The following is an 8,433-nucleotide window of genomic DNA, read 5'->3' as shown; positions in this document are numbered from 1 at the left end:
ATAGCAAGGATAGAAACTAAGACAGCTTCATAACATGGATTTTTTTTGTAAGAAATGAAGATGAATATTTCATAATGCTCATAAATCATGGCAGTCTTAACTGTATATGATCCTAATAAAGAATCACCATATCTGAAGTCAAACTGATACAATTGAATAAAGAAATGAGCATCAATATTAAGGCAGTCAACTTGGAAACTCTGCTTTCATTCCTTTATAGCACAAGTAGAATTAGAAAGACTTCAGTTATATAGATAACATTAAAACCACTATCAAAAATAAATGACCTAACTCATATCTATAGAACAATCTAAACAACAGCAAAGTATACTCTTCCATTCATGTGCCCATGTAATAGTTTCAAAAAAAAAAAAAAACAAGATTGGGGTTATAAAATGACCTTCAATAAGTAAACATAATGAAATTATTCAAGCATGTTTTATCAGACCATAATATTATTAAACTAGAAATCAGCAAAAGATAACTATGTGGAAAATACCAAATCATTAGAGATTAAAACACTTCTAAGTAATCCACACATAAAATATAGGTCTGGTGAGAAATTTTAACATGTTTTAGCTGAAGCATAATTTAAAATCAGACATATTAAATAAAGCATGTGGATAAAGTCAAAACAACCAGGAAAAGGTAAAGAATAAATAGAATACAAATCAATGACATTGAAAAAATAATAGAGAAAAATGAAACTTAAAAAGTTTTTATTGAAAAGATTAAAGAAATTGTTAAATCCCTAGCCATACTGTCCAATAAAAGGAACAAATGCATACATTACTGTAACTGGAGACAAATGGGCAATGTAACTTCACATTAATTGGTCATTAAAGATTCCACAGGCACTAAAAGGATAATAAGGAACTATTATGTAAAAAATGTTATGTCCATAAATTTGATAAATAAGTCGATATATTCCTTAAAGTCAACAAATTATGAAAATATAATCGAGAAGAAATAATCTTAATAATTTTATATCAATTCGAATATCCAAATTATTGCATTTTTTATTGAAGCAATTATAAAAAAGAAAACTTCTGGGTCATGATTTCACAGCCGAATTCTACTTGACATTAAAAGAAATAATACCAAGTGTATATCATAATAACATAAAAATAATATGAACAAGTAATTGCATACAATAATAAATTTTGAATCATCATCTTCTGGCCCTCTCTCAGTCCTCTGAACTGTCTGTGGATGGTCAGACTATCATTTGTATCATCACGATGGCTTTTAAACTGGTGTTAACAGTCTCAACTCTTCTTAATTCCTAATTCATCCAGCACATTATATTACTTAGAACCCTTCAGTGATTTTCTGGTTTTATTTAAAGTTAACCCAAATTCACTCCCAGATGCACAAGTCATGAGACAGCTCAGACTTTTGTTTTCTATTTGGTCTTATCATCCTCTCCTTCCCTGGCTAAGTCTCTAGGATCTGGATGTATTCTTAATTTCACTCAATTTATTCAAGTTCATCTTGGTCCTAGGGATGGATGATCCTACTACTTAAGGATGTTCTTGATAACTCTGGGAATGAGTGGCTGCACCCATTTCTTAAATTTCATTTACTTATGAGAGTCTCCCTGAATACCTAGAATAGGTCCTGATTTAAGTTCTTATTTACTTACTTAATAAAATTTATTAAAAGTTTTATGAAAAGAATTTTTTTCTCCTGTGAAAATAGAATAATTTTTGTCCTCTCTAATGCAGGTACATATGAAGTATTGGAAATAGTAATCTTTAAGAAGGAACCACTGTTAATTAGAGGGAAATTTAAAAGCAAATTATTGACTTCTAAAAGTGCTTTGCTATTTCCAATGAATCTCAAAGTTGAATGTGCATTGAAATCACCTGGAGAGGTTATAAAAATGCAAATCATTGAGCCACGCCCCCATAATTTCCAATTCAACAGATCTTAGTTGAGGTTTAAAAAAATTTGCATTCCTAACAAGTTCCCAGTTGAAGGTGATGGTAATATAGAGACTGCATTTTAAGAAGCATTGATTTATTCATATTTCCATGGTTCAGCTTCTCTGTAGTAATTTTTACAGTTTGAAAAGTGGTAAGTACTTATAACACAAGGAGATAAAGAATTTGGCTGAAAATACATTGACTTGTAGCTTTAAATTAGGTTAAATTTACCTTTAAGTTCTTCTTTCAAAGTGACAGATTTTGTTGTGTTTGCTGCCATTCAATGCACAAAAATAAGAATCCCTGGCTTTCAAATTATTTTATTTTAAAATCAGACTTGATCCATCTGAAATGAAAGCCTCTTTGTTTGCAACAAAAATTTGTGAAGCACACTTTAAATAATTGTGGGAAATTACATACTATTTTGAGGTAGACAGAAAATGGCCCTTCAAAGATACCCATATATTAATCCCCCAAATCTGTGGATGTGCTGTATTATTCCATTTTCTGTCACCAGTAACGCAATATCACAGGTCCAGATAAGTTATATAAAGAGGATTATTTTTCCCCACAGTTCTTAAATTCCAAGGTAAAGGGGCTGCATCTGGTGATGGCCTTCTGCTGACAGAATCCTGAGATGGGACAGGGTAGTATCAAGCAAGAGAAAGGAGAATATCTTCCAAAGTCCATCATGGGGGCTCCATCCTGATGACTTTAATCCTAATAAACTCTCAAATACCCCATCTCTGAATATCACAGATGGATTCAGTTTCCACCCTTTTAAGACCTGATAGTATGGATGAAATGTCAACCCGTGAGCATCTGGAGACACACTCAAACCATGTTCAAATTATTGCAATTACTTCACATAGTTAAAGTGACTTTGAAGATGGGATTAAAGAAAGGAGATGGCAAAGTTATACTGAAATATCTAAGTAAACCCAATGAAATTGCCAAGTTCTTTATAAATGAAAACAGGAGTTAGAAGAGAGCATGACAGAGCCTATGTGATGACATAGGCAGAGGTCTAACTGATGCTACTGCTGACATTTTGAATGAATGCAAGACAATCCATGTGGCTAGTCTCTAGAAACTGAAAAAAGTCAGGAAAGCAATTTTCTCTAGAGCTCCCAGAAGACACTCAGTCCTGCCAACACCTTGAATTGAGCTCAGTGAAACACGTTTTTTTTTCTTTTCAATCCAAAAGTGTAAAATAATAAATCTGTGTCATTTATAGCCATTAATTTTGTGCACATTTGTTAAATCAGCAATAAGAGACTATTATGGTTTAGATGCGGTATCCCCCCCAAAGCTCACATATGAGGCAATGCAAGAAGGTTTGTAGAAAAAATGATTGGGTGACAGCCTTAACCAAATCAGTGAATTAATATGGGATTAACTGGAAGCAGGTGGGGTGTGGCTGGAGGAAGTCTTTCATTTGGGGGCGTGGCTATGGGGTATATATTTGTATCTGGCAAATGGAGTCAGTCAGTTTCTCTCTCTCTCTCTCTCTCTCTCTCTCTCTCTCTCTCTCTCTCTCCTCTCTGATCAACATGTTAGCGGCTTCCCTCTACCAGCCAAAATTTTCTCTGCCATGAGCCCCAAGGAATGAATCCAGCCTTCTTTGGACTAAGACCTGCTGGGAGCCGTCAGCCAAGTAGGTATGACAATCTCCTTGCCAGCTTACTCCCATGCTGTCTAGTGGAAGGACTTCTGAAAGGTGACCTTGCTCAAGGACCAGGGTGGTTTAGCATAATAGGAGATTAGGGTGTTCCCCCTTTAGAATAGGGCAGTTTAGCATAATAGGAGATTAGGGTGTTCCCCCTTTAGAATAGGGTGTATCCTGCTGCTGAGTTCCTCTTGAGTTCTTAGGGTCAGACAGTATATTTTGGGAGACAGAAGCCCATGTGGAGTGGATTTGGGCAGAGAGTGGATTTGGGAGAGAGTGGATTTGGGCAGAGAACGTGGATTCCCCCAGAGCGTGTTTGTAGACGGCCGGTAACCTCACTCCCCCACTGGCACCAAGGCCAAATTTGGGGGCCAACAGAGGTGAGGCAAAGAACCTCACCCCCCCCCACTGATGCATAGACCTATCCACAAGTATGGCTGTATGCTGGACCGGTAGTCAGTGACAGGTATGATCCAGTTGCAGTGGTATCAACCTAAGACAGGAGGCTGACACCTAAAGGTCAGTTTTCCAATGACAGGTAAGAGCCATATGTTGAACTGGACAACCTACCAGGCACGGTCCTTAAGCCACATTACTTGTTGTTTAATTAATCAGAAGGGGGGAGATGCTGGGAGCCATCAGCCAAGTAGGTATGACAATCTCCTTGCCAGTTTACTCCCATGCTGTCTAGTGGAAGGACTTCTGAAAGGTGACCTTGCTCAAGGACTAGGGCGGTTTAGCATAATAGGAGATTAGGGTGTTCCCCCTTTAGAATAGGGCAGTTTAGCATAATAGGAGATTAGGGTGTTCCCCCTTTAGAATAGGGTGTAACCTGCTGCTGAGTTCCTCTTGAGTTCTTAGGGTCAGACAGTATATTTTGGGAGACAGAAGCCCATGTGGAGTGGATTTGGGCAGAGTGTGGATTTGGGCAGAGAACGTGGATTCCCCAGAACGTGTTTGTAGACGGCCGGTGTGAGATCGGGAATAAAGAATTGCTGTTTGAATCTACAAGCTGTGTGGAGACTCGTGATTTGTGCCCAGCCAGAGACTGCGGCAAAGACCTCTGAAACCATGAGCCCTCAAAGAAACTTTTTCTTCTCAACAGTTGTCAGGTCATTTAGTCACAACAGTGAAAAAGTTCACTAAAACAGAGACCAAAAAATATGTTAATATTAGGAAGACTTATAGCTTAGAAATTATACCTTTTACTAACCACTTTAAAAAAAAAAAAAAAAAACTAAATTTACAACAAACAAAAGAATATTTTTTTCTTGCCTGAAATTAAAATTATTATAGCCAGCATTGAACTATTTAGTTTAATTTTAGTTTTAAAACATATGTCTGCACTTCAACAAAAGCTATTTGTGTCTACATCTAAATTAAATAAATATACAGTTTTGTCCATTGCTTATTTTCTTATGCATGTCTCCCTAGTACAATGCAAATTATAGAAAATGGCTATTTTATTACTGTATTCTCAGTACCTGTGGCAAAGTTTGATGTGTGATAGACATTCAATCACACTTGGCATAACTACTTTTATTTGGAAATTTAGATACATGATACAATATCATATATGATACATAGAAGCCTGCATGTTCATTGAGATATACACTATTTATGACTGTTTTATTAATAAAAACCTTTATCTGTGTGTTTTTGAATATGCTTTCCCCGCCAGGCACATTAGCACACCCCTGTAAACCCAGCAGCTCAGGAGGCTGAGGCAAGAGGTTCGAGAGTTCAAAGCCAATCTCAGCAAAAAGCAAGGGGCTAAGCAACTCAGTGAGATCCTGATTTCAAGTAAAATACAAAATATAGCTGGGGATGACTCAGTGGTTTAGTGTCCCTAAATTCAATCCCCTGTAGCAAGAAAACAAGTACTTTCCCAGAATTCCTTTCCATGAATATACCACACTTAACCAACTCTCAGTGGCATATGCTTTATGCTTTATACTTTGTGATATTAGGTGTGAGTATCTTTCTCCAGCTGCAGTGGTTTATTCATCTTCAAATTTCTCTAGGATAAATTTATAGACAATAAGGGATGGAGGACCAAGGTGTATGGGATTTCCTTATCAGGGCAATGAAAGTGACAGGCATGAGAGTCCCGAATTCCCAGAGTTTACTGGGCATACTCATACCTTCAACTGTTGACTTCACTAGCCCACGACTGCCTGCCTTGGCGTGTGTACTTCCTGCTGATGCCCCACAGAAATGCTTCCATTAAATATGGTATTTTGTCTAATGAGACCAGTGTCTAGGGCACTGGCTCCTCATCGCACTTGTGTTTTTGCCAAAGATATAAATTTGGTGTAGATGCCCAAGCCTTGATGATTCAAGGTGTAGATCTCTTGCCTGATGCTGTAGTCTTACAATAGGACCAAAGGGAAGAGCAGTAATTATGAAACAGAATTGGAGAAGTCCCAAAGTAATAAAAGATGGTGTGACTGTTGCAAAGTCAATTAATTTAAAGGGTAAATACAAAAAATATTTTATTTAAACTTGTTCAAAATGTTGTCAATAATACAAATGAAGAGGTCAGGGATGGCGCTACCACCACCACTACTAGACTGGCACACTCTATTGGTAAGGAAGTCTTCAAGAAATTAGAAAAGTTGCTAATCCAGTGGAAATCAGGAGAGGTGTGATGTTAGTTCTTGGTGCTGTAATTATTGAACTTAAGGATCAGTCTAAATCTGTGACAATTCCTAAGCAACCCAAGAAATTTCCAACATCATTTCTGATGCAGTGAGAAAGGTTGAAAGAAAGGGTGTGATCACAGTAAAGGATGGAAAAACACTCAATTAATTAGAAATTATTGAAGGCATGAAGTTTGGTTGAGGCTGTATTTCTCCATATTTATTAATACACCAGAAGATCAGAAATGTGAATTCCAGGATGCTTATGTTCTGTTGAGTAAAAAGAGAATTTCTAGGATCTAGTCCATTGTACCTGCTCCTGAAATTGCCACTGTTCACACTAAACCCTTGGCCATAATTGCTGAAAATGTTAAGGAAGATGTTCTAAGTACACTTGTTTTGAATAGGCTAAAAGTTGGTCTTCAGATTGTTGCAGTTAAAGCTTCAGGTTTTGGTGACAACAGAAAGAACCAACTGAAAGATATGGCTATTGCTACTGGTGTCTCAGTGTTTGGTGAGGTGGGTTTGACTTTAAATGTTGAAAATGTTCAGCCTCATGATTTAGGAATAAGTTGGAGAGATCATTATCACCAAAGATGATGCCATGCTTTTGAAAGGAAAAGGTGATAAAGCTCAATTTGAAAAGTGTTTTCAAGAAATCACAGAACAATTAGAAACCACAATGAATGAATGTGAAAAGGAAATACTGAATGAACAATTGACAAAACTTTCAGATGAAATAGCTCTGCTGGAGTTTGGTGGGACAAGTGATGTTGAAGTGAAAATGAATGAAAAGAAAGATTACAGAACCCCTCAATGCTATAAGAGCTGCTGTTGAAGAAGGCATTTTTCTGGGTGGGGGTTTTGCTCTGCTTCCATAGATTCCAGCTATGGACTCACTAATTCCAGATATTGATGATCAAAAAATTGGAATAGAAATTGTTAAAAGAACACTCAGAATTCCTGCAATGACCATTTCTAACAATGCAAGTGTTGAAGGATCTTCGATGCTTGAGAAAATTCTGCAGAGCTCCTCAGAAGTTGGTTGTGCTGCTGTGCTTCAAGATTTTGATTTTGTGAATATGGTGGAAAAAGAAATCATTGCCCCATCCAAGATTTATTGCATGCTGTTTTATTGCATTAACTGCAACAGAAGTTGTAGTCACAGAAATTTCTAAAGAAGAAAAGGAGCCTAGAATGGGAACAATGGGTGGAATGGGAGGTGGTATAGGAGGAGGCATGTTCTAATTCTCAGAATGGTACTTTACCACTGTTAAATCATGAACTGTGATAGGAAGCTCAAGACAGAGAAGTCAGTTGAAGAAAATGACCAAGGAAAAGTCTGGCTGATGTTTAAGAAAATCACAATAACCATCAGCTACTTGTTTCAGTTGACAATATATAATGGTTTACTGCTGTGATTGTACATGCCTACAGATCATTTATTTTATATTTTTGAATTATAAGACATTTGTACAGTTCTGATACTGGATGAAAGAGTCATGTATCAATGTACTGCTTTCACTGAAACATTTCTACTACTACTCTGCTAAAATCAGGATTTTAGGGCTTGCCATCACCAGATGAGAAGTTTATAAGCAGCCTTTCTATGGAGAATAAAAATAATTGTGCTCAAAGTAGAGAAATATTCAATAATGTGACAACCTTTATGTAATAAAAATTTGTGTAAAATTCAGAAAAAGAATTTGAAGTATATTCTACTGATGGCTGAATTTTCATTTATTTAATGATTAAAGAAAACTGGCAAAACGGTGTCTGAAAACATCTAAAAAAATGAACAACTCAACCTAAGTGTTATGGAATTAGACTTCTTCTTTTTAACTATAAGGCTGGCAGGTAACTTAGTAGAAATAGGGTACACACTCCAGAACATTATGTAATGATATATGCAAGTGATGGATTTTACCCTCTTCTGGGTGGAGAAGGAGATTATGAACATATAATGAATCAAAATAAATATTAGCACTATAATAAGTAATCAAAATTATGAGAGAAAGTAGTTGGTTTCTGGTAATTATTATTAGAAAGTAATCAGAAAATTTGAGCCTGCAAATAAAGATCAAATAAAAAATTTCCAATAGTACTTCCAGTAGGACAGGAAAAAGTGTGGGAAGTCCTGAGAAAGAAGAAAATAAGTATAATGGGTAGAAATAAGAAAAGAAGGTAGAACTGA

The 8,433-nt window shown here is 36.3% G+C and overlaps 1 pseudogene; it reads left to right on the top strand.

Annotated features, from left to right (window-relative positions):
- The first annotated feature begins 5,814 nt into the window (after positions 1 to 5,814).
- LOC143380615 (60 kDa heat shock protein, mitochondrial pseudogene) lies at positions 5,815 to 7,487 on the top strand (annotated as a pseudogene).
- Positions 7,488 to 8,433: the final 946 nt, after the last annotated feature.

The sequence above is a fragment of the Callospermophilus lateralis genome, chromosome 14 (assembly GCF_048772815.1).
Source record: "Callospermophilus lateralis isolate mCalLat2 chromosome 14, mCalLat2.hap1, whole genome shotgun sequence".
NCBI lineage: Eukaryota > Metazoa > Chordata > Mammalia > Rodentia > Sciuridae > Callospermophilus > Callospermophilus lateralis.
Note: the sequence above shows the minus strand (reverse complement) of the source record. Positions and strands in the feature narration are given on the sequence as shown.